The sequence below is a fragment of the Antedon mediterranea genome, chromosome 1, assembly GCF_964355755.1.
Source record: "Antedon mediterranea chromosome 1, ecAntMedi1.1, whole genome shotgun sequence".
Classification (NCBI taxonomy): Eukaryota; Metazoa; Echinodermata; class Crinoidea; order Comatulida; family Antedonidae; genus Antedon; species Antedon mediterranea.
This window is the reverse complement of record NC_092670.1, coordinates 23,145,347-23,167,377: the sequence shown is the minus strand read 5'-3', so window position 1 is coordinate 23,167,377 and position 22,031 is coordinate 23,145,347. Positions and strand designations below refer to the sequence as shown.

Here is a 22,031-nt window from a genome sequence, read left to right as displayed (position 1 = left end):
TTTTATTCACAAACCATAAAATCTGAATGCCGTAAATGTTTCATAATAGAAAATTCCTACAAAATAACAGGCAACTGTTCACAAAGTAAAGAAAATATGTTTTCTCCGTTTAACAGATAATCTACTAATACTCACAGCTGTAGCTAACACTGTATATTTTCTACAATCTAAAAACAACAAGGAAAAACATTGATAATGGCAAGAAACAACATTAACCCTTTCGCTAAATCAACGTGCTTCTTAATCAATGACTGAAAATTAAAAAATTTCCTCAAAAAAACCTTGGATATGGACCGGCTGATTGGGGTCTACATGTTGTCTCAATACTACTTTCATTTAATATCTTATTCACAAACCATAAAATCTGAATTATGTAAATGTTTCATAATATAAAATGCCTACAAAATAACAGGCAACAGTTCACAAAGTAAGGAAAATATGTTTTCTCCGTTTAACAAATAATCTACTAATACTCACAGCTGTAGCTGAAACTGTTAATTTTCTACAATCTAAAAAAAAACAAGGAAAAACATTGAGAATGGCAATAAACAACATTAACACTTTTTCCAAATCAACATGCTTCTTAATCAATGTCTGAAAAATTAGGAAATTTCCTCAAAATGACTTTGGGTATGGGCCGGCTGATTGCGGCCTACATGTTGTCTCAATGGTAATTTCATTTAATTATTTGATCACAAACAATAAAATCTGAATTACGTAAATGTTTCATAATAGAAAATGTCTACAAAATAACAGGCAACAGTTCACAAAGTAAGGAAAATATGTTTTCTCCGTTTAACAGATAATCTACTAATACTCACAGCTGTAGCTAACACTGTATATGTTCTACAATCTAAAACAAAAAAACAAGGGAAAACATTAATAATTGGCAATAAACAACATTAACACTTTTTCCAAATCAACAAGCTTCTTAATCAATGTCTGAAAAAATAAGAAATTCCTCAAAATGACTTTGGGTATGAGACAGCTGGTTAGGGCCTACATGTTGTCTCAATGCTAATTTCATTTAATATTTTATTCACAAACCATAAAATCTGAATGATGTGAATATTACATAATAGAAAATGCCTACAAAATAACAGGCAACGGTTCACAAAGTAAAGAAAATATGTTTTCTCCGTTTAACAGATAATCTACTAATACTCACAGCTGTAGCTGACACTGTATATTTTCTACAATCTAAAAAAAAACAAGAAAAAACATTAATAATTGGCAATAAACAACATTAACACTTTTTCCAAATCAACATGCTTCTTAATCGAGGTCTGAAAAATTAAGAAATTTCCTCAAAATGACTTTAGGTATGGGACGGCTGGTTAGGGCCTACATGTTGTCTCAATGCTAATTTCATTTAATATTTTATTCACAAACCATAAAATCTGAATTATGTAAATGTTTCATAATAGAAAATGCCTACAAAATAACAGGCAACTGTTCACAAAGTAAGGAAAATATGTTTTCTCCGTTTAACGGATAATCTACTAATACTCACAGCTATAGCTAACACTGTATATTTTCTACAATCTAAAAACAACATGGAAAAACATTGATATTGGCAATAAACAACATTAACCCTTTTCCTAAATCAACATGCTTCTTAATCAATGTCTGAAAAATTAAGAAATTTCCTCAAAATAACTTTGGGTATGGGCCGGCTGATTGCGGCCTACATGTTGTCTCAATGGTAATTTCATTTAATTGTTTGATCACAAACTATAAAATCTGAATTACGTAAATGTTTCATAATAGAAAATGTCTACAAAATAACAGGCAACAGTTCACAAAGTAAGGAAAATATGTTTTCTCCGTTTAACAGATAATCTACTGATACTCACAGCTGTAGCTGAAACTGTATATTTTCTACAATCTAAAAAAAAACAAGGAAAAACATTGATAATGGCAATAAACAACATTAACACTTTTTCCAAATCAACAAGCTTCTTAATCAATGTCTGAAAAATTAAGAAATTTCCTCAAAATGACTTTGGGTATGAAACGACTGATTAGGGCAGGCAACAGTTCACAAAGTAAGGAAAATATGTTTTCTCCGTTTAACAAATAATCTACTGATACTCACAGCTGTAGCTAAAACTGTATATTTTCTACAATCTAAAAAAAACAAGGAAAAACATTGATAATGGTAATAAACAACATTAACACTTTTTCCAAATCAACAAGCTTCTTAATCAATGTCTGAAAAATTAAGAAATTTCCTCAAAATGACTTTGGGCATGGGTCGGCTAATTGCGGCCTAAATGTTGTCTCAATGCTAATTTCATTTAATATTTTATTCACAAATCATAAAATCTGAATGATGTAAATGTTTCATAATAGAAAATGCCTACAAAATAACAGGCAACAGTTCACAAAGTAAGGAAAATATGTTTCCTCTGTTTAACAGATAATCTACTAATACTCACAGCTGTAGCTGACACTGTATATTTTCTACAATCTAAAAAAAAAACAAGGAAAAACATTGAGAATGGCAATAAACAACATTAACACTTTTTCCAAATCAACAAGCTTCTTAATCAATGTCTGAAAAATTAAGAAATTTCCTCAAAATGACTTTGGGTATGGGTCGGCTAATTGGGGCCTACATGTTGTCTCAATGCTAATTTAATTTAATATTTTATTCACAAACCATAAAATCTGAATGATGTAAATGTTTCATAATAGAAAATGTCTACAAAATAACAGGCAACAGTTCACAAAGTAAGGAAAATATGTTTTCTCCATTTAACAAATAATCTACTCACAGCTGTAGCTAACACTGTATATTTTCTACAATCTAAAAACAACAAGGAAAAACATTGATAATGGCAATAAACAACATTAACCCTTTTGCTAAATCAACATGCTTCTTAATTAATGTCTGAAAAATTTAAAAATTTCCTCAAAATAACTTTGGGTATGGGCCGGCTGATTGGGGTCTACATGTTGTCTCAATACTACTTTCATTTAATATCTTATTCACAAACCATAAAATCTGAATTATGTAAATGTTTCATAATATAAAATGCCTACAAAATAACAGGCAACAGTTCACAAAGTAAGGAAAATATGTTTTCTCCGTTTAACAGATAATCTACTGATACTCACAGCTGTAGCTGAAACTGTTAATTTTCTACAATCTAAAAAAAACAAGGAAAAACATTGATAATGGCACTAAACAACATTAACACTTTTTCCAAATCAACATGCTTCTTAATCAATGTCTGAAAAATTAGGAAATTTCCTCAAAATGACTTTGGGTATGGGCCGGCTGATTGCGGCCTACATGTTGTCTCAATGGTAATTTCATTTAATTGTTTGATCACAAACTATAAAATCTGAATTACGTAAATGTTTCATAATAGAAAATGTCTACAAAATAACAGGCAACAGTTCACAAAGTAAGGAAAATATGTTTTCTCCGTTTAACAGATAATCTACTGATACTCACAGCTGTAGCTGAAACTGTATATTTTCTACAATCTAAAAAAAAACAAGGAAAAACATTGATAATGGCAATAAACAACATTAACACTTTTTCCAAATCAACAAGCTTCTTAATCAATGTCTGAAAAATTAAGAAATTTCCTCAAAATGACTTTGGGTATGAGACGACTGATTAGGGCAGGCAACAGTTCACAAAGTAAGGAAAATATGTTTTCTCCGTTTAACAGATAATCTACTAATACTCACAGCTGTAGCTGAAACTGTTAATTTTCTACAATCTAAAAAAAAACAAGGAAAAACATTGATAATGGCAATAAACAACATTAACACTTTTTCCAAATCAACATGCTTCTTAATCAATGTCTGAAAAATTAGGAAATTTCCTCAAAATGACTTTGGGTATGGGCCGGCTGATTGCGGCCTACATGTTGTCTCAATGGTAATTTCATTTAATTGTTTGATCACAAACAATAAAATCTGAATTACGTAAATGTTTCCTAATAGAAAATGTCTACAAAATAACAGGCAACAGTTGACAAAGGAAGGAAAATATGTTTTCTCCGTTTAACAGATAATCTACTGATACTCACAGCTGTAGCTGAAACTGTATATTTTCTACAATCTACAAAAAAACAAGGAAAAACATTGATAATGGCAATAAACAACATTAACACTTTTTCCAAATCAACAAGCTTCTTAATCAATGTCTGAAAAATTAAGAAATTTCCTCAAAATGACTTTGGGTATGAGACAACTGATTAGGGCAGGCAACAGTTCACAAAGTAAGGAAAATATGTTTTCTCCGTTTAACAAATAATCTACTGATACTCACAGCTGTAGCTGAAACTGTATATTTTCTACAATCTAAAAAAAACAAGGAAAAACATTGATAATGGTAATAAACAACATTAACACTTTTTCCAAATCAACAAGCTTCTTAATCAATGTCTGAAAAATTAAGAAATTTCCTCAAAATGACTTTGGGTATGGGTCGGCTGATTGGGGCCTACGTGTTGTCTCAATGGTAATTTCATTTAATAGTTTGATCACAAACAATAAAATCTGAATTATGTAAATGTTTCATAATAGTGAATGCCTACAAAATAACAGGCAACACTTCTCTCCCAATCACGAGACCATAAATCATCTCTACAAATTATTTATTTTATGTTCACTACTTACAATATTCTAGAGATTATGAAGTACTGTAGAAACAATAATGTTATTACTGTACTTATATCTCTTCCAACAACTACAAGACAAAAATATATAGGCTAATGACATAAGACAAGTGAAAAAGTGAACTGAATTGACCTACACTACTACTTACTAGACTATAGTATAGACTAGCCTAAACCCAGGCTACTTGCTACTGTAAGCTTGTTCAACGAGTCGTTGTTTCTTCTCTTTAGGAACTTATACAACTAAAAACTAGGCCTAGCCCCTACCTAGGCTAGTAGGCATAGAAGAGAACTTTACAAAGCAGGCTCACCTTGCTAACACAATGCTATTAAGACCTCTAAACTAAGACTAGTAGTACAATAGTAGGCTATAATTATACCGGTGTTAATTTTAAGGCATGGTATTCAAGATAAAGTTTGTTAACAAATTAGGAGTTAATATATAATTATAAGCCAGATGCAAAGTGGAACTAGGCTAGCGTCATTATGCCTCTACTACAGTACTGTACAGCTAAATCAAGGCTAGGTCTAGGCCTTCCTGAAGAGGTAATCCGGGATACGACTAGCCTAGGCCTAGGCCTAGGCCTATCTTAGAATAGGCCATTTCATGTTGATGACAAACACAAAAGCAATTAAATATTACAAATCAAAAATCCAAATTAAGCAAAATATATCTTACCTATTTCTTACTATTATATTTAACACAATTGTGTTTAAACTTTTTGTAATATAGGCTATATGTTCGTTTTAACAAATAAAATTGCGAAGCAATATCGGGAGCAATACTATAATAAATTATTACAAATCCAACATGGAGGTGTAACCACGTTGTTCTTCACTAATATGGCACGCAATCGTCGCCAAAAGTAACATAAATGCTGTAGGCCTAGGCCCAGACACAATTCACCACATTTTCACCATAAAAGTTTAATTTATATCGTGCCCTAACTTCCTATTGAAAAAACAAATGTAATGTTCAACAGAAATCAAATTTCCTTCACATGTTAAACATTTTTTAATTTTCATTAGGCCTACGTCATCATAAAAAAAATTAGAATAACATCAGTTGCTTAATTTTATCTATACAGTATATTTTAATCTGTTTAGATCTCATCGGAATGAAAAGTGACCCAAATGATTAAAATTTAATATGGAAGTTGTTGAATTGTAGATATGAATTCATGTTGTCTATCTGGTATCATGACGTCATCAAGTGATATATGGAGGTAGTATGTACCAAAATATATAATAATCACAAGGTTTTCCCTGTACCAGTAATATTGTCCACAAAGCATATGGCTCTGATTGTCCATCCGATACGGCGCCACCATAGATTAGGAAGTATACAACTTTTTGTGAAGGTCACACTCGCAATCTGAGCCTGGACCAAAGGTTGTGTTTTCATGAAAAAAAAACCAATCATATTAAATTCTATTTTGATATTTAATTATTGATTTTATGCAAATCATTTAATAAAAAATATATATTGCATTGTTGTTTTGACAACTCTTGACAACTACAATGCTGATTTTGCCATCCCTTAAGGACTAACGGCTTACATAAAATGCAATAAAAAAAAAAAAACGAGTAAAACAATTAAATCATATCATAATGACATTTAATAGTTGTCTTGTAGCAAACAGAACATTAATTATTCATCTTAATTAGCAGCAAATTACACCGATTATAAATACAACATTATTAGGCCTATATTTATATTATTTATTATTATTTACAACAAATTACACTGATTATAATACCAAATTTACGTACATTATATATTATCTTAATTAGCAGCAAATTCCACTGATTATAAATACAAAACTATTAAATTTACATTAATTACTTAACTCATTTACCAACAAACTACACTGATAATACACAATTATTACACTTTACATAATGATGTATTACAATCAGCAAAAATTTCACCAATTATACATACAAAATCATTAAATTGACATTAATAATTTATCTCAATTACCAATAAAAAAATATTTTTTAAATTTATATTAATTATTTATCTTTATTAGCAATAAATTACACTAATTATAAATACAAAATTAAAGCTACATTAAATATTTATTAGCAGCAAATTACACTGATTATAAATATAAAAACATTTAACTCATTTAGCAACTGACACTGACTTTAAGTACAAAATCATTAAATTTACATTAATTATTAAATAAATTTTATTTTAACTAGCACCAAATTAAACTAAATACAAAATTAAATAATATCAATGTGTTGAAGGGTGGTCTAGATTAGTGCTAGGCATATTATTAGCTAAAGTTTAATTTTTGTTTAGGCCTAGTTGTCGGGCGTAAGTCTTTTTCACACACGTTCCAGAATTCTCTCGCAGTTTTTTTTTCTTTGCGGCATGTTATTAGATCGGCATATCAGTTACCTTTTATTCACCGCCAGTTATTGAACTTGTCCTGGCCATCGCTGTTCACTTTATTTCCGAGAGAGGTACACGTGTTGATTTCCTAGAGAATGGAATGTCAAAAATGTCTTTGGCACGCCGCTCAGAGAGAAGGCTGTGCGTTGGTGCTAAAACCTCGTGCCACAAGGCCGAATCCTCTCAGGGAGGGATTTTCCATCTCTCAGATCAACTACCGGGGTGAGACAATATTATTTTCACTCTGCTATGTTTGAGAGACATGTAATTAAATCGATTGTAATCAATTTGTAAAGTACACACGCTCGAAATACCAACAAGCATGACATAACAGTCAATTGATGAGTGTCGCTTATTGTTTATCGAAAGTTGAAGACTGTCGTTCAGATTTTTAAAATATGGCGCATACAGATGCAAAACTTTTCAACAGTTCGGCACTTTTGTAAAAGTAAAATTTGACACAATCAATATGTAACAATCGTTACATAAAAATAAACAACATGATGGGTATATACACCAATCTGTTTAGATACGCTAGGCCTATTATAAAAATATAAACAGTTGGTTATTTAGGCCTATAATATAGCATAATAGGATATGCCTCGCACCTTTTTGAAATTGTAAACTATGCCTCGCACTTTTGGAAATGATAAAATAATTCCTCACATACCACGCACTTTTTGAACACTCCTAAAAAAAAAAAAGCATCTGCCCCTTTTATCAAACACTATTAAAAAACTTGATATATTGAACCATTAGCTCCTTGTTTATTATTATACCCAACCGGTTTTCTCAGCGAAACTTGCAATTGTTAACTTATCGTGGTCGTTAAAAGGTTTTACAACAAAACTGCAACGTACTAAAGTTACACAAGCCTATTGACGCGCCCCTCGATATGCTGATTTTGCAAAACTCTTGTAACATCATATAATGACCACAACTAACGGCTTACATAAAATGGAATAACATTTTAAAAAACGACTAAAACAAATAAATCATATCATACTGACATTTAATAGGTATCTTGTAGCAAACAGTACAATAGTTATTTATCTTAATTAGCAGCAAATTACACCGATTAAAAATACAACATTATTAGGCCTATATTTATATTATATATTTAAGTCAACAAACAACAACAATAAAACTGATTTTAAAATCTTAATTAGCAGCAAATTACACTGATTGTAAATATAACATTAGTATATTTATATTATTCATTTACCAACAAATTACACTAATTTAAATCATCTTTAATTAGCAACAAAGTACAAAGATTATAATACAAACTTTACATCTTTAGCAGTAAATTACAGTGATTATACAAAATGATAACACTTTACATTATCTATTGTAATTTTTAAAAAAAATCATCAATTATAATACAAAATTATTAAATTTAGATTAATAATTTATCTCAATTAGCAAAATTATTATATTTATATTTTTCATTTAACTAATTTACCAACAAATTACACTGATTTTAAATTATCTTAATTAATAACAAAGTACAAAAATTATAATACAAAATTTACATTGTTTATCTTAATTAGCAGCAAATTACACCAATAATAATTTATCTGAATTACCAATAAATTACACTAATTATAAATTTAAAAAAATATTCAAATTTACATTAATTATTTATCTTAATTAGCAATAAATTACACTGATTATAAATATAAACATATTAAATTTACATTAATCATTTAACACCAAATTACATCAATTTTTTTATAACTAATTTACTCGAACTGATTGTTAATTAAAAATTGGAGAGGAAACACATTTCAGACTTGACATTTTTAAAACCAGTGTTTATTTAAACTTTGTCATCATGAAATTTGCAATTTGTGGGCTAGTTGTATGGTTTATAACATATTGTTTTTTAAACATTGAAATTGATAAACTTATAATCAAAAATTCAATGAAAGTCAATGTAAAGTCAAGGTGTTGTCGAAAGGATGTCGAAAGTACTGAAGATGTACATAGTCGAAAAATTTGAAAGGATTGAATCTTCTAAGTGGCGGAGATCCTTCGGTGTTGGTTCAGTAATGAAATGTAATGATACCAAAATAAAAAATTGCTATATAAATGAGACAGAAGGTGTACTAGCAAAACGATTATTCATGTTAGAGATCGGAAGAAAAGTTATGATAACCAAACGTTAAACCAAGCCTTGATAATAATTCATCGAGTTTCACAGACAAATCTAAGGTATGCAATTAATGTATATTTTTTGGTAATATAATTGTTTATTTAATTTACAAAAGTGCCATTTATTTGTTATTAGGCCCACATCTATGTCGATATAAAATATTCACCAGATGTATATATTCAATTATAAACTATTATTTATTAATATAATTATATAAAAGAAAATCCAAATATATATAATATAGATTCAGTTTTACCATCACATGTTATGATTTCAAAAAACAAAACAGTGTATTTATTGCCTTGTATGACATAGTGATGTATCGACATAGTTATGTGGGGAGAAGCAGCCTCCAGAGTGTCGGGTGCTATGACTAATAATTTACACTGATTTTAAATTATCTTAATTAACAACAAATTACAAAGATTATAACACAAAATATACATTATTTATCTTAATTAGCAGCAAATTACACTGATTATAAATACAAAATTATTAAATTTACATTAATCATTTACCTCATTTAGAAACAAATTACATCATTTAAAAAAAAAAATTTACTGAAATTTATTACTTAAAAATTTGCAGGGAACAACATTTCAGACTTCACGTTTTTAAAATCCAGTGTTTATTAAACTTTGTAGGTTAGTTGGTTTATAATATATTGTTTTTTAAACATTTAAATTGATAAAATTATAATTGAAAAATTTTAACAGAGGGAATCTTCAAGCAGCAGAGATATTCAGTGTTGGTTCAGTAATTTAAAGTAATAATACCAAAGTAAAAAATTGCTATATAAATAAGACAGAAGGTGTAGTAGCAAAACAATTATTCATGTTAGAAGTGGGAAGTAAGGTTATGATAACCGAACTTAAAACCAACTATTGATAATAATTCATTGAGGTTGACAAACAAATCTAAGGTATGCAATTAATGTGTACCTTATAAAACACCAAAATATAAAAAAAGTGTTGACATTAGGCATTAGCCTACTTAATTGTATCGACGTAGTTATATGGTGGGGGTGGGGGAACCAGCCTTGGGTGTGTCGGGTGCTATGACAAATCAAATTAACAATATCAGCACTTATAATGGAAGAAAAGGGGTTAAGAACTACCCTTCAACAGTGTTGGAGGTATGTATTTCCTTTATTACTTTAAAAAAATATTAATTAGCATTGTATATTTTGTAGATAAGATTATCATATATGTCTATTAAATAATCAATGTTAATTCAGTATATTAATAAATAATAAAAGTAAATTTAATGATTTTAAGTACAAAATCATTAAATTTACTTTTCAACAAATATATAAAATAAAAACGCATTAAAACAAACTTGCAAAGAACTGTTACCTTACAAAAATTGAATATCAGTAATACACCCAAAACTATAATAATAATTCACACGACATGGCAAATTAACATTGAAATCAAAGTGTAGATCTTCTGGTATGTGTAGTAGAGAGAGCATCATTTTCCATTAACATGTCAACAGGATACCTGCAATCAAAACAATCATTATAATAATCAAAATAGATATAAAATACTATTTTAAAGATGCATTGTCCCCCAAATACATGAAAAATTATTTAAAAAAAAAAAAAAGGTTATTAACATCAGACTTTAAATAGCCCAGTTTGTAGTTTTAATGAAGTAATCACTTCCATAAAAAAATTTAAAAAAACAAGATTTTCACATCTTAACCAAAAGCAACCATTTTGATTATTTTTGCCTTAAATTACATTATTTTTAGGTAAATAACTTTTTTCTCCAATTTTATTAAACTATAGATGCATTAAATAGGAATAGCCTATACACATTTCACTGACTTTTAGCCTTCTATTATAGTGGCTCTTTTGGCGCTCCATAAAAACGTCAATATATGCAAAATTGACAAATCATGTGCAAGAAACACGTCGTAAATTCATCAATTTAAAGGATTTATTTGTTACTTTTTCTGTAACTCTACATCGTAAAAGTATATATGAGGTCTAATTCGAAGGTGTGGTATTCAGGAAAAAGTTTCTTAACAAATTTGGAGTCGAAATAAAATTCAGGTACGAAACGAAACTAGCGCCGTTCATTAAACTAACTGTGCTACATAAGCCTAGGCCTAGATTAAATCAAAAGAAAATATTACCTTCTATAATGTCCCATTCAAAGATAGCCCTGTTTTCTTCGGGCTTCCCCTAGCTGTTGACATTGACACCGTCGATAGTCTGACAAAATTACGAACAACTTCCATATTGACATTAAAATCAGCAATATTTGTAAAGACCTATTAACACAAAAGAAAAATAATCATTAAAACAAAATATGTATATAGGCGGTCTAGGCTTACACCACCACACTCCACAGGTTGGTCATTTCTTACTTCAATTTGTATTTGATGAACAAACATCAGAAAATTTTATTTATTAAAAAAAAAAATCATACAACTCAGAATTTACAATTATACTGGCAATATGGCATAACAATTATACTTCAATTATAATATTATCAATTTAAATGTTATTTCAATGTTATATATAGATAGGCCTAGGCCTACCATATGGCCTCCAACTAGCCTACAAATTGCAAATTCCATGATGACAAAGTTTAAATAAACACCGGATATTAGAAAATTCAAGACTGAAATGTCCTTCCCCTCAAAAAACAATTACTCCTCCCTATTCCTTTAACAACGTCTGTTTATTATTCAATTATTTATATATATCAACTGGTTTCTACATCTTATTAAATGACATTGTATTACACTATTATAATTGTTAACATGGTTAAGTATTTAGGTACCGTCTTAGTTTTTTAACTGATTTTATTTTATATTAACATACATAGACCTAGACGTAGCCTAGCTAGGACCTAGCTAGGCCTAATAACAAATAAATGGCACTTTTGTAAATTAAATAAACAAATAGGCCTAGGCCTATAATAACAAAAAATATACATTAATATTAATAATAATTCCATACCTTAGATTTGTCAACCTCAACGAATGTTTATCAATATCAAGACTTCGTTTAACTTCGGTTATCATAAAATAACTCTTCTTCCCACTTCTAACATGAATAATCGTTCTGCATGCTATCTCATTTATAAATTATATAGCAATACTTTACTTTGGTATCGCCACATTCGAACACTGAACCAACACCGAGGATCTCCGCTCCTTCTTGGAAGATTCCCTCCGTTCAAATTTTTCGACTAGGCCTAGGCCTATACAATTTACGTATTTTCGACATCCCTCTCTCGACAATCCATACACCTTGGCTTCACATTGACTTTCTGATCCAACTAACTAACTAGTTTACGTACCTACTATACCGCAACTTTTGCGCATGAGCGTCATTGATGGACATTTTTTAACCAATCAAATGATCAATATAACAATAAAGTGCGCATGTTCAGTCATTACCAAAAATAGTAACTAAATGTCCAATCACAACGTAAAGTATATCACATTTACCCGATATGGTGACGAGCAGTGAAAAAAAAAACTATGCTAAGTGGCAGCACAAAATACTAGATTTAAATTGCTATTTTTATATTACATTTTGATCATGCCTTCAAATTAAAAATTAGATTAAAAAAGGGGTCTCGTAATTTGCAAAAAATTACAGATTATAAATAAAAAATCATTAAATTGACATTAATAATTAATTTAAATTATCAATAAATTACAATAATTATAAATACGAAAATTATTCAAATTTACATTGTTTATCTTCATTACCAATAAATTACACTAATTATAATACAAAATTTAATTATTTATTAGTAGCAAATTACACTGATTATAAATATACAAACATTAACTTTACATTAATCATTTAACCCATTTAGCAACAAATTACACTGATGATAAGTACAAAATCATTAAATTTACATTAATTATTTATTATAACTAGCACCAAACTAAACTGATTATGAATACAAAATAATATAAATATGTTAAAGGATGGTCTTATCTGTTTTCTGTTTAATTTAATTTACATTTTATTTAGCCTTAAACCTTGGACCTATATCTAAATTATACGTCCATGCTTAAACAATACCAAAACAACCCCACATGTTATTTGATCGGCATATCAGTTACCTTTTATTCACCGCCAGTCAATGAACTTTATCGCTGTTCAGTTTATTGGGAAGAGAAGTACACGTGTTGATTTCATAGAGAATGGAATGTCAAACATTTTTTTGCCACGCCGCTCAGAGAAAAGTCTGTACGTTGCTAATATAAGTGTCGCTATAACAATATAATTTATTGTTTATCGAAAGTTGAAGACTGTCATTCTCATTTTTAAAATATGACGCATACGGATGCACAACTTTCCAACAGTTTGGGCACTTTTGTAAAAGTAAAATTTGACACAATATGACTTGAATAAAAAAAAACAATCGTTACATAAAAATAATCAAACATGATGAGTGTATACGCGAATCTATTTAGATAATTATTAGGCATAAAATATAACATAAATAGCACGGCCTTATCATACCGGATTCTTTTTAAGCACAATTCACATTAAAACGCATTCTTTTTTATTTTAATTATTTTTTCTCGTTTTTAAAAACAGTTCCCTTTGTTGACAATTTAAACCACTTTCTGTTAGTATATGAAAAAATGATTCTTATTAAATAAGCTACATTTTAATTTTTTTTTTTAGATTCATGGTTATATAAAAAAAAAATGCCCCAAAACAATTTTTCTTTTTTTTCAATTTTCTTTTTTTTTTCAATATATATTTTTTTTGTTTTCAATCTAAATATTACATATTTATGTTATAAGCAGTATAGAGAACACAACTATTCAAAATAAAAACACTTTTATATCTCATTCACCAAAGTGCATGTTAAAACTTTTTTCCATTTACAGTAACTAATGTTTCTACCAAATGAAAGGTCTTTCTCGACATTGGTGACTAGACGACATTTTCCATTGTCGGCTTTTCTCGACGTTGGTAAGATTGATACTGACCCTTTAGCTATTAGTTTATTATACCCACCTGGTTTTACACTATTTAGCAAAACTTGAAATTGTTAGCTTATCGGGTAGTTAAAAGGTTTTACCATAAAACAAGCCTATTAACGAACAGTTTGACGCGCCCCACGATGTGCTGATTTTGCAAAACTCTTGTAACATCATATGACCACAATGCTGATTTTACCATTTTCCCCATAACTGTGTAAAGACTAGCGGCTTACATAAAATGAAATAAAATAAAAAAAATGACTAAAACAATTAAATCATATCATAATGACATTTAATAGTTATCTTGTGCAAACATGATTAAAATAATTATTTATCTTAATTAGCAACAAATTACAATGATTATAAATACAACATTATTATATTTACATTTATATTATTCATTTAACTCATTTACCACTGATTTCAATTATCTTAATTAACAACAAAGTACAAAAAATAAACAAATTCACATCATACTTTAATCATTTAACTATTTACCAAAAAAAATTACACTGATTAAATACAACATTTACATTATTTATCTTAATTAGCAGCAAATTACACTGATTAAACAACATGATTTCAATTTACATTTAATCTACTGTAATTAGCAAAAAAAAAAAACATTGATTATAAATACAAAATCATTATATATTTAGATTAATAATTAAAAATATTCAAATTTACATTATTTATTTATACTAATTAGCAATAAATTACACTAATTATAAATACAAAATTTACAATAAATATTTATTAGCAACAAATTACACTGATTATAAATACAAAATTATCAAAATTACATTAATCATTTATCTTAATTAGCAGCAAATTACAACAGTTGAGCTTGTAGAATTTGTATGGAGTTTTTATTGAATTTAGTAAAAAAACAAACAAACAAAATTAATTATTTCTGCTTATATCATGGAGATGGATACATAACAATTTGTTTATGTACCCAAAAATCCGGTTGGTTTTCGCATAACATTTAAGATTAAATAAAATGTAAACTAAATTAAACAGGTAAGACCACCCTTCAACATATTGATATTATTTTATATTTATAATCAGTTTATTTTGAATATTTGTTGTATTTATATTTTTCATTTAACCCAAATTTACAATGATTTTTAATTATCTTAACAACAAACTACAAATATTATAATACAAAATTTACATTGTTAATCTTAATTATCAGCAAATTACACTGATTATAAATACAGAACTATTAAATTTACATGGATTTCCACATAATGGCAGCATGATGTCAAACAAAAACAGCTAATTTAAGGGATTTTTTAATGCATAATTTCTGGGTTTTTTTTACCAAATTGTGTGGTTGTTTTGGTAATGTTTAAGGCTAAATAAAATATAAACTAAATTAAACAGAAAAGACCACCCTTCAATTGATGTTATTTTGTATTTATAATCAGTTTTGCTTTTTTGTATTATAATTAGTGTATTTATAATTTAATAAATTTGTATAAATACAAAATTATTATATTTACATCATTATTTAACTCATTTACCAACAATTTACACTGATTTTAAATTATCTTAATTAATAACAAAGTACAAAGATTATAATACAAAATTTAAATTGTTTATCTAAATTAGCAGCAAATTACACTGATTATAAATACAAAATTATTAAATTTATCTTGATTTCCATGTAAGGGCAACATGATGTCAAACAAAAACAGGTAATTTCAGGGGATGTTATAATGCATAATTTCTGTTTTTTACCAAATTGTGTGGTTGTTTTGGTAATGTTCAAGGCTAAATAAAATGTAAACAAAATTAAAGAGATAACAGATAAGACCATAGAGATATTATAGTTCACTATACATAATATCTCTATGGTAAGACCACCCTTTAACATATTGATATTATTTTGTATTTATAATCAGTTGAGTTTGGCACTAGTTTAAATAAATAATTAATGTAAATTTAATGATTTTCTACTCAAAATCAGTGACTTGTTGCTAAATGAGTTAAATCATTAATGTTAATTTAATGTTTTTATGTTTATAATCAGTGTAATTTGCTGCTAATAAATATTTCATGAAGCCTACATGTTGTATTTATAGTTAGTGTAATTTATTGTTAATGAATATAAATAATTAATATAAATTTAAATTTTTTCATTTATAATTTAATAAATTTATATAATACAAAAATAATATATTTATATTATTCATTTAACTCATTTACACTAATTTTAAATTATTTTAATTAACAACAAAATACAAAGATTATAATAAAAAATTTACAGTTATCTAAATTAGCAGCAAATTACACTGATTATAAATACAAAATTATTAAATTTACATTAATCATTTACCTCATTTAGAAACAAAATACAGCATTTAAAAAAAAAAATTTACTGAAATTGATTACTTAAAAATTGAAAAGACATTTCAGATTTCAAGTTTTTAATATCCAGTGTTTATTAAACTTTGTAGGTTAGTTGGTTTATAATATATTGTTTTTTAAACATTTAAATTGATAAAATTATAATTGAAAAATTTGAACAGAGGGAATCTTCAAGAAGTGGAGATATTCAGTGTTGGTTCAATAACTTAAAGTAATAATACCAAAGTAAAAAAATTGCTATATAAATGAGACAGAAGGTGTAGTAGCAAAACAATTATTCATGTTAGAAGTGGGAAGGAAAGTTATGATAACCAAATTTAAACCAACTCTTGATAATAATTCGTTGAGGTTGACAAACAAATCTAAGGTACGCAATTAATATATACCTTATGAAACACCAAAATATAAAAAAAGTGTTGACATTAGGCATTACCCTACTTAATTGTATCGACGTAGTTATATGGTGGAGGGGGGGGGAAGCAACCTTGGGTCTGTCGGGTGCTATGACAAATCAAATTAACAATATCAGCACTTATAATGGAAGAAAAGGAGTTAAGAACTACCCTTCAATAGTGTTGGAGGTATGTATTTCTTTTATTACTTTAAAAAAATATTAATTAGCATTGTATATTTTGTAGATAAGATTATCATATATGTCTATTAAATAATCAATGTTAATTCAGTATATTAATAAATAATAAAAGTAAATTTAATGATTTTAAGTACAAACTCATTAAATTTACTTTTCAACAAATATATAAAATAAAAACACATTAAAACAAACTTGCAAACAACTGTTACCTTACAAAAATTGAATATCGGTAATACACCCAAAACTATTAGCAGAATAATTCACACGACATGGCAAATTAACGTTGAAATCAAAATGTAGATCTTCTGGTATTTGTAGTAGAGAATCATTTTCCATGTACATGTCAACAGGATACCTGCAATCAAAACAATCATTATAATAATCAAAATAGATATAAAATGTAATATTTTAAAGATGCATTGTCCCCCAAATACATGAAAAATTATTAGAAAAAAAAAATTATTAACATTAGACTTTAATGAAAGTAATCACTTTCATAAAAAAAAGAAGAAACAAAATCTTCACATCTTAACCAAAAGCAACCATTTTGACTATTTTTGCCTTAAATTATGGTATTTTTAGGTAAATAACTTTTTTCACCAATTTCATTAAACTATTATTTCATATTAAAATGACATATTGAACACAATTTTTTTTGGAAAAATTATTTTTTCAAAGTCAATTATATCACAATCACCAAATATAATATAAACAATTTAAACAATACAAAAAAGTACATACCCATCACTTTCGTCTCCTACAGCCACAATTACACCATCAACTGAATTAACTCCGCCAGCCTACAGCACAAAAAAATCAAATGAAATATATTGAACATTGGTTATGATTTAATACACATATAAAATAACCTTATCTACAACATATACACAACTAATTGATATTTATCTCTCACAAAAATAACCTAAATATAAAACAATATACAAATATTATGTTTTTTTATTCCTTTTTTGAGTTAAGACAACACTATCACACATTACTTTCAAACAACCTATAAATAATTTCTAACAAAATATTCCAATGTTTCAATATGACTTCCCAAGCTATTGATAGATATTGGCACTATAATACTTTCTATACATTTATTCAATATGATATCAATGTTGTTTTCATTCTAAAAACAAAACCACTGTTACATATTCATTTACCAAAAAGTAATAAAAAAAAATGCATACCTCCAACACTGTTGATGGAGTACTTCTCAACTCTTTGTCTTCCATTACTAGTGCTGATAGGGTTAGTTCTTGATTTTTCATATCACTTGACACATTTGAGGCGGTCTCCCCCCACAAAACTACGTCGATACAATTATCTGGGCTACTGCCTAATGTCAACAATCTTCTTTTATACTTTTGTGTTTCGTAAAGTTCACCAACCTAAACCAACCAAAAAAACAACAAAGGCATGTGATGTTAAAACTGGTGCTATATTATATATTTTTGGGTTTCTTTTAATCTAGTAATTGATTATTAAAATTATATTACCAAATTAACAATTTTCAAATTATAATAGACCTACACTAATAGTCTAATAGTTTATAATTATAATTTAAGTAATTTATACTACTGGTGAATATCTATACATTACTTTAATATGATAAACAACAAATGTTTATTTATCATATTCCATCATATTGCATAGTAAAACTGATTAATGAGTATCTAAATAAAGCATCCTAATATGATAATATAAATTCATTCATCCTCAAGTCTAAACAAAGTACGAAAGTTATAACTGTTCATAACGTCGCTAGTTCCTTTAAGCACCTGTTTTTATTTCAACTTCAAACTTGTTAAGTAACTTATTATAAATACCACACCTTACAATTGAGGCTCAAAGTACTTGTATGAAAAATCACATAAAAAGTAACAAATAAAATGTTTTAATGATTTTACTAACGTGTAAATTTCGAATTTTGTATACACAAACTTCAATATTTTCGTTTATATGGAGCACCAAAAGAGAAACTATAATAGAGGTTTAAAACTCAGTGGAATGCGTCTACTTTTTATGCATCTATTTATGAAATACACGTTTTGATTTCCATTTTTTTTCCCAATAAAAATGTTGTAACATGTTACTTCTGAGAATGTACTGTTTTCAAAAAACATTAACCGACCCTAAATCAGCATAACTAATTAGTCTATGCCCGGGACTAAGACTAAAAAGTATATTATGTAAATCATTGAGGTATATAAACCTCAGTACACCTTATTATTATGAATTTGTCGATTTTTATTCTTCAAAGTTAATAAAGAGTAACATTTTAGTTGTATTGAAATTGACTAAATTGTTTTGAAATTGAACGTAATTTTCATCAATAGATGTATTAAACATACGAATTCCACTGATTTTTTTAGCCCTATATTATAGTTGCTTTTTTGGCGCTCCATAGAAATGTCAATTAGGGAAATTTACAAATCATGTGCAAAAAACACGTCTGAAAATCACTCAATTTAAAGGATTTATTTGTTACTTTTCCTTAACAAATTTAGAGTCGAAATAAAAGTAAGGTACGAAACGAAACTAGCTCATAATTTCACAACTGTGCTATAAGCCTAACCCCAGATTAAATCAAAAGAAAATGTTACCTTCATTACTGTCCCATTCAAAGATAGCCTCGTTTTCTTCGGGCTTCCCCTAGCTGCTGACATTGACACTGTCGGTGGTCTGATAAAATTACGAACAACTTCTATATTAACATCAAAATCAGCAATGTTTGTCAAAACCTTAAAATCACAAAAGAAAAAGTTTGGTTAAAATAAAATATATATACACCTACCACAGTTTCGTAATTTCTTACTTCAATTTGTACTTGAACAGAAAATTGTATTTACAAAGCAGAATTTACAATTAACCTATACTGGCAATATGACATAGACCTAACACTCAGAAGAATTATACTCAATCATAATTTTGTCAATTTAAATGTTTTTTTAATGTTATAAACAATAGCCTAGGCTACAAATTGCAAATTTCATGACAAAATTTAAATAAACAATCAATGAGTAAATTAATTTATAATAAACAATTTCTTCTCCCTATTCTGTTAATAACGTCTGTTTATTATTTATTATTCAATTGTTATCAACTGGTTTCTAAATCTAATTAAATGACATTGTATTATAATTGTTATCATGGATCATAATTATATATAAGTACCGTTTTAGTTTTTTAAGAACAATAGTGACGCACGGATTCTATTTTATATCAACATAGACATAGACCTATTAAATAAACAATAATAATAATAATAATTTAATAAAAAATACATTAATTGCATACCTTAGATTTGTCTGTTAATTTCAACGAATTATTATCAAGGCTCGGTTTCACTTCGGTTATCATAACCTTTGTTCCCACTTCTAAGTTATATAACCGTTCTGCTACTACACTTTCTGTCTCATTTATAAAGCAATTCCTTACTTCTGTATCGCCACATTCCAATACTGAACCAACACCGAAGGATCTCCGCCCCTTGGAAGATTCCCTCCTTTCGAATTTTTCGACTATGTAAATCTTCCGTACTTTCGACATCCTTTCCCAACACCTTGACTTTACATTGACTTTCCAACTAACTACTTTACTCTATCTTAACTTTTATGCAACAACGTCATATATGGAAATTTTTAACCAATCAAATACTCAATATAAAAATAAAGTGCGCATGTTCAGTCATTACCAAATAACTAAATACCCAATCACAACATAAAATATATCACATTTACCCCCGTCCAATTTTTTTTTCCATGACGAACGTGGGTAATTTACATAAATGGGCGTGGCTTAACCCGAACTACTCTCGCGCATGCGCGTATTGTCTACTTTCAGCAGACAGAGGATGCATACATGATACATGTTGACCAGAAGTGAAAAAAAAAACTATGCTAGGTGGCAGCACAAAATACTAGATTTAAATTACTATTTTATATTACATTTTCATGATTCCTTCAAGTTAAAAATTGAATTAAAAAATAAGTCTCGTAATTTAATCTTTCCTACACTGTATAACATATTTAGAATATTTCATAAATACAGTTATATTCTGTTTTATACGGTGGCCCACGACTGTCACGCACACTATATAAATCATATTCACACAATTAAGGAAGGAATCACACAATTAAAGAAGAAATCACACAATTAAAGAAGGAATCGCATATAAACAAAAGAAAACGTGAAAATATAAAACGAAATGCACAAATAAAGAAGAAACGCGCAAAAATATCCATTTCTAATCAACTTTCTACGCGTTTCAGGGCATTTTAAGCATTTCAAAAATTCCCAAGCGTGCGCATTTTTTTCACGCGCGCGTGCGCACGTAGCGCAGAAGCATCTTTTTTTTGCTTGATTTTTGTTTTTTCAGCCTTTTCTAGTAAATTTACCAATTTTCAATCAATTTCGACTTAAAATCACGTCATACGAGCACGTAGAATTGAACAATTTGCGCGCGTTTTTGAAGAAAAAGTTCAAAAATTTGTCAAAATTATGCCTTTTTTAAAACAGTCATAGATTGTAAACTACGAGGTGAACTTTTTTTAAATTACACATTCTGTAAGTTGATGAGTTGTAGATATCGAATCATGCATCGATATGGCTAACAGGACATAGTGACGTCATCGTATGGCCACTCAAATATAAAATATAGGATTTTTGTCTCTTTCGTCATAGCTCATCACATTTAATAGAGCGCATCTCCACTTATCCAAATTCCATTTCCCCCCATTTTTTTATATTGTCTATGCCAATCAATTATCTTTCGCATGATATACAGTTTTTAAAATTGTGATGACGTCATCATGTCCAAAAGCGTCAATAACTTGGGCCACTTATTTTCACATATTCTTCACTGTATGTAGTACGTAT

General features: G+C 28.1%; 1 long non-coding RNA gene across 1 annotated transcript; it reads right to left on the bottom strand.

Annotated features, from left to right (window-relative positions):
- Window positions 1-138: 138 nt before the first annotated feature.
- Window positions 139-2,806, bottom strand: LOC140063489 (uncharacterized). The gene is made up of 5 exons (XR_011847624.1): window positions 2,781-2,806; window positions 2,442-2,473; window positions 822-853; window positions 478-509; window positions 139-167 (listed from the first exon to the last, which is right to left on the bottom strand). It is a non-coding gene; the product is annotated as an uncharacterized lncRNA (long non-coding RNA).
- Between the last annotated feature and the right edge of the window lie 19,225 nt (window positions 2,807-22,031).